Source organism: Dermacentor silvarum, chromosome 1, assembly GCF_013339745.2.
Source record: "Dermacentor silvarum isolate Dsil-2018 chromosome 1, BIME_Dsil_1.4, whole genome shotgun sequence".
Lineage (NCBI taxonomy): Eukaryota > Metazoa > Arthropoda > Arachnida > Ixodida > Ixodidae > Dermacentor > Dermacentor silvarum.
The window spans coordinates 232877203-232884061 of NC_051154.1; positions in this window are offsets into that span (position 1 = coordinate 232877203).

Here is a 6859-nt window from a genome sequence, read left to right on the forward strand (position 1 = left end):
TAAGAAAGGAGGGGGGGGCTTAGAGCTCGATGGCCTTGCAAACGCTGAACGTGGTGGCACGTACACAGGCACGAGCATTGGCTCTGAAACCATTCTCTCCCCGATTCCAACCAAGCTGCTTACCTTCCCACGTATTCTTTTTCTGACTGGTTGCGTCCCAGTGAGCATTAGTTAACTTTTCTTTCCTTGCTCCTGGTTATCTGCTTTTCATTTCTCTTTCTGACTCGCCCCCTGTCTTGTATTCACTCATTCATGGTGTGGTAATCCCGAGTGCTCCTTTCCTAGCGACATCAAAACCAGACAGCTTGGGAGGAATACAGATCAACGATAAGGTTGATGGCCTGTGTATCATAATTTGTGCTACATTATGAAGCATTGTCCTGTGATGATTGGGTGCTATGCGCACAAGGCGTTGGAGAGTTTTCGGCACTAGATCATTGTCATGTACAGAGAAGAAGCCGACACGCGCGAAACTAGGAAAGCAGGGGAAAAAACGAGAATCTGGAATATAGGGCGAAAAATAAAAGGGGGGGGGGGGGCTTCAAGAACGAGGAACCTCAGTTACATCATTGCGGTACGATTCTATTCGGTGGCGAAAAAGAGAAGAAGTCTTCATGACGTCGATTCTTTTTATTTCTGATTGCATATTGCATATTGCTCGACCAGTCTACTACTAAAGACACATGGAACGAATGTGAGTTGATATCGGTTTGTTATCAAGTGCACATAGGACGAAAGAAATCCTGAAATAAACTGTGTAATTCAGTTGGCTCCTATCTTTTACAAACAGTCCTCAAAAACCCAAAGTCAGCCGCAAAATTTAGTTGACTCTGACATGGCTAACATGTGCATTATCAGAAAAAAACAGTCAGAAATTTGTCCACGGTGTGAAAACGCGTCTTATTCTGACGCGCCGCGTTTGCTGAAGTCTTCGTTATAAGTCCCACTAAGGAATCGTAGCTAGCTATAGTGTCTTGTTTGTTTAATTTGAGGACATTTCTCGAAAACGTTTCTTGAAAACAAATCGGAATTCGTCTTTTTTAGGCCGACTATGGAACAGGCCTTCCTATACTTGCGCTATAGGGGCGCGCGTCACAGTGGAAGGGTTCCTTCCGCTTGATTATATTCCTTTCTCATCCCCAACCGTTCACCGCCAGCCGATCTCGTTGATAACGTGGGTCGAGCTCCGATCAAAGCAATGACGAACTGCCAAAATGAATAGCATTGAAATAAAACCGTTGCATTACACTGATCCAGATATTGAAACCCAAATAGATCGCAAAATTTCCGCTAATGACAGTTCTAACTATTTGCCTATGCGCACCCGTCGCAATTGATGAATTGATGAAAGTGACGAAACCTTACAGTGGTTAAGTCATATACGTATGTCCTCATGTATAACGGCGACGCTGTTAGCCTCGAGTTGGTCGGGGTTATCGGTCTATGCTCACCAAAAACACACGGTAGCTGGAGAGCTTTGTCTTTGAGTTTCCACGTAACAGAAATGTGTTTTCTCGTATATTCTAATTACATTCCGGTGCTGTCATGTCTGCAGGTTGTGTGTAAGTAGCAGGTTATGAATTTTCGGACGCATTTTACCTTGAAAAATACAATTATTTCCATACTGCCCTTGCACTGGGCGGTGTGGCTACAAAAATGAGGTTGTGTGCCGCACTTCCCGCAACGCGCCTGCGCGCATCTCGAAAGCGTGCACACGATGCATCTGTCCTTGATGCGTGGACGCTCTGCCCGCTGCATCTGTCGCACTGCGTGTGCTGCGACCGTAATTGAAATTATGGAAACCAGCTAGCGGCTGTGCGCAATCAGACAGAGCTCAAACGGCAGCTGAAAAAGGACTTCGTTTTTCAGTTTCCGCGTAACATAGCTATGTTTCCTCGCATATTCGAATAAAAATCCGAAACCATCATATGTGGAGTTTGCGTTTAAGTTGTGCTTTGCGCATGTTTGTGACGCAATATACTTTAATACTATTGTTTAGTTCAATGAGGCACTTTCGCTTGGAGGAGAGCCTGGAATAATGAGGATGTATGCTGTACTTCAGCACACGTGCGTGACCACGTGACGTATACGTCACTTGTGGTGGGGGTGCTTGTCTAACGTCATCTAGCTTCATTTGTATTTGTACGTCGGCGACACCTTCGCATTACATGGACTTTGACAAGGGTAGAATGGCGGCGTAATTTGTCTTATTTTGTATGGATTCTTCTGTATTAGATTATGCCCACTCGCCTTATTTTGAAGCGAAGCTTGTTACAACTCACAGATTCGGTGGCGTGCACGTATGCACAAAATTATCATCGTCAGCATTGGCTCGAGCGTCGTCGTCTTCTTGTGCAGCTGGCTCGTTGGAGCCCTCTAGGTTTGCGCTCGTGCCAATGCTCCGGCGTTTGTCGTCGTCATCTGCTTCGACAGCTGGCTGCGTTGCCGCTAGTCATTGCCAGCGTAGAATTGCACTTTTCTTGTCTAGGCATAACGGGAAGGCAGCGTTTACGAGGGTATAAGCCATTCATTGTCTTACATAACGGACAGATTTAACCTGGAAGCAATATTATGGAAATCCATCTAGAATAATGCGCTCGGGAAAGGGCTCGTCGTCGACGTGCTGCTTCTAGCGTGAGGGCGTGCGAAGCCCAGGTGAAACCTCAGCGAAGACCCGCGGACCCCGAGTTGAGGAACTGCGATGATGAGGCTTAACGTCAGCGAAGAACCGCCGACGCCGAGTTTCGGGAGCTCGATGTTGAGGCCAAACTTCAGCGTCGTCTTACCCTCCAGGAACACGACAACGGTGATGCCCGCATCCGCAACTCTAGCGCCAACTTCCCCGGTGTGACGGCCAAATTTCAGCCCGATTTTCTCAACCAGAATTTTGGAGCCAGCTGCTGTGCGTGTGACTGGTTGTTGTTCAAGCACAACCTGGTAATCGGCAGTGCCATTGGTTCGGAGGAACACCAAAGAAACACACGACAAGCTTCGCTTACCCTCATTTCTTGGACGTGCGGGAGGGGCTACTGATTATTTTTTACTTGTTCGTTCCTGACATCATTGGCTTTACAATCTTTGATAAAGTTTGATGGTTGTTGACTGGTTGTTGTTCGAGCACAACCTGGTAATCGGCAGTGCCATTGGTTCGGAGGAACACCAAAGAAACACACGACAAGCTTCGCTTACCCTCATTTCTTGGACGTGCGGGAGGGGCTACTGATTATTTTTTACTTGTTCGTTCCTGACATCATTGGCTTTACAATCTTTGATGAAGCAATTAGAATCTTGTTTAGGGCGAGCTCTTTTTCCTTCCCCTCAATGTTAGTCATCACTGCCATCTCACCAATGCAGTTTTATTTCAGAATGAAAACCAGAACTAAACTGGAGGTTCATAGGATTACAGCGCGTCATTTCTGAGCCTCATGACGTACTTGACTGTTATCATTTCTCCACCAATGACCACTACGGTATGCCCAATGTGGTACCGCTCCGAACCATCATTGCAATGCTCCACAGTGCGGTAGTAAACAACTTATAGGTGAGATAGCGGGGCTACAACTCTCTTAAAAATATTGTAGGGAGGCTAATGCTCCGCAGTCGTTCTGCTTGGCATGCCCTGTTTGACGCTACCCCTTCTCTCGTCAATATAGAGTGTGTTAAACTCACGTACATATCATCTTCTATAACCTTATGCACGTATAATATTATTTGTCGAAAAACTAGTTTGTTCTGCCCTTTTAGCTGTCTCCTATAAGCCATTAAATATGCTGCTGTGATTGTAGTTTGTGCCTAGCTGTAGTTTGTGCCTTCCCAATACCTGCGCAGTCGAGTATTCAAGTGCGAGGTGACCAAGTTTTGATTGAATTGGTTCAATGTAGCTTTATTTTTGTTTTTATTTTTCAATGTGTTTCCTCAAATGGTGGGGTCGTCTAGCAAATATTTGCTGTGGGAGCACACATCCTTTTGTGGTGGTAGATCGAAGGCTGCGCTGGAGAACGGTTTCTCAGGAGCACAAAAATAACACCAGGCAGGTGCCGTAATAAGCATTGCGGTGGCGCCTCAATTCCCGCATAAAAATGAAAGAAAGAAAAAAAAAACTGGTGGCGCATCTATTCTTTGCGGATGTTTGGTGAGGTTAGACTGATTACAGACCAGATTTTAGGCAAATGCCTTTTTTGTTCCTTGCGCTCCTATCACCCCACTTTGATATATGAGCAGGAATGAGAGGTTAAGAAGGGGGTTTATTGTGTTTTTATAGTGCCTATAAGTGCCTTTTTTCAATATCGGCGCCTATATGAACACTAATACCCTGAAGTTTCGCTTTAGTGTGCAGTTAGAAAGCGTTATTCATGCTACGTGGCAACATTGACTGTTAGGAACTCTATGGGGTTTAACCTAGTCCTCTAGTTCAACCAACTCCTGAAAAACAGCCGCTAGCAGCAGTGAAATGGGAGGCGCCGGCCAGAATACGCCACCGCGCTGGCATGGCGCGAGCGGTTGGCGAATGCGAAACCGCGGAGAACCGTCACGGGAAAGGAGAGTGAAGAGCAAAAGAAGGAAGAAAACTGTGGTGCGCATGCGGCTTTTGTTTTCTTTGTAAATTACTTTTTAAGACGTTAACCGCCGTCAAGTGTTCCTTCTCAGCGTACAAGATCATTCTCAGTGACAAGAGGGACAATTTTAATCCAAAAATCTCGAGATGGTGGTAGTTTGCTATTGTTTCCGCAATAAATCAAACACCAGGTCATAAACAGCCCGACCAGGTCCACTAAGGCCATACTCGGCCTGGACCTGAAGAAGGCCTTTGACAACGTAACGCATGCAACCGTACTGGCCAAACTGCAGGAACTCGGCCTTGGCGAACGAACGTACAATTACGTTCGAGACCTTCTGACGAATACAAAGGCCAAGCTTACTCTCGGGGAGCTTACTACCGAACAAATAGAGTTGGGTAGCGCCGGCACCCCGCAGGGATCGGTGATATCGCCCATGCTTTTCAACCTAGCTCTCGTGGGGTTGCCGCCCAAGCTAAACGAAATGGAAGGGCTCAATCACAGCCTCTACGCAGACGGCATCACGTTGTGGGTTACCGAGGGGTGCGACGGCCAGGTAGAACACACGTTGCCACGTGCTATCGAGACGGTCGAACAATACTTGGAGAACACCGGACTGACCTGCTCCGCAGAAAAGTCCGAACTGTTAGTTTACAGACCTACGCGAAGAGGCCGCAAGCTGAACGGCGAGACGAACGACGAGGATCCCGGGAGGGACATACCACTAACGACGTCCGACGGGAGCCCCGTACCCAGGGTAGATAGCATGCGGGTTCTGGGCTTACACATCGCGGCCAACGGACATAATGGCGAGACCATCAGGTGACTGGAAGGCGCGGTTGCACAGACCGTCAGGTTACTCAGACGCATATCCAACAGACACAGCGGGATGAAAGAAGGTAGCATGATCAGACTAGTTCAGGCCTTCGTAATTAGCCGAATAACGTACATGGCACCATACCTCCCTCAATTGGCACGTTGCGGAGGAAGACAAAGATGGAACGCTTAATCAGAAAGGCTTACAAACAGGCAATAGGGCTACCGATCAACACAAGCACGAACAGGTTACTGGATCTAGGTCTATATAATACGCTGGGGGAATCGATAGAAGCACATAACATAGCGCAATACGAACGTCTTTCCAAGAGCAGGACGGGCAGATACATACTAGAAAAGTTAGGCATCGGGTATCACGCTCAACACGGCATCAAAGTCGACGTACCCAGCAGCCTCAGGGACAAGTTGGTCGTCCATCCGCTACCAAAGAACATGCACCCGGAATACCACAGGGGTAGAAGAGAAAAGAGAGCGCAGGACGTACAGAGGAAGTACGGCAAATGTGAAGACGCGGTGCTCGTGGACGCGGCCAGGTACGCGCGCAGGCGCGCCTTCACGGCCGCTGTGGTAGATCACGAGAACACTTGCAAAACCAGTGTCACGGTGCACACGGTGCACGCGGAAACAGCGGAGGAGGTAGCCATCGCGCTAGCGGTGGCCACCACCGAGGCCGAAGTGATCATCAGCGACTCCCAGACGGCAATTCGCAACTACGCCAACGGCCGCATCTCCCCCGAGGCGTTACGAATACTACTCGCGGGCAAAACCGGGAATAAAGAAGTTTACATCGTATGGGCACCCGCCCACACCACATCACTCGCCTGCAACGAGGCGGCGCACGGGGCGGCTCGAGGGCTTACGGACCGAGCCGCCAACCACACTAGCGCCGCCTCGGCCACGACGTCTGGTGAGGGGTGGGAGTGGGAGGATCGCCTGACGAGCTACAGAGAAATAACGCAACACTACAGACTGGCGAGGTGCAAATTTCCGCCACCACACCAGAAACTGAACAAGAGACAGGCGGTCGCATGGCGACAGCTGCAGACAAGAACGTTTGTAAACCCGGTGATCTTGAATCGCTGTTACCCCGAGCTTTATTCGTCCAACCAATGCAAGTTTTGTGAGGCCAGGGGAACCCTGGAACACATGTTATGGGAGCGCAAACAAGGGGGGGTTCCAGACGGGGACGCAGCCTCGAGCCGAACGCGCTGGGAGACTATACGCTGCTCAGCTCCGCCCTCGAAGACAAACTCTGGGCCGTCCAGCGGGCCGAAGAAGCTGCCAGAGCTCAAGGGCTCCTGGCCGACACCTAGGCAGGGGTATTCGCACAAATCCCCGAATAACTCTCCGGATTATAAATAAAGTTATCATTCATTATCTTCACAGCGATTCTTGGACTACGTTCCGCGTGCCATCTAAACAGATTTCTTCAAACATGTGCACTTCAAATTGGGCGGAAGTGTATT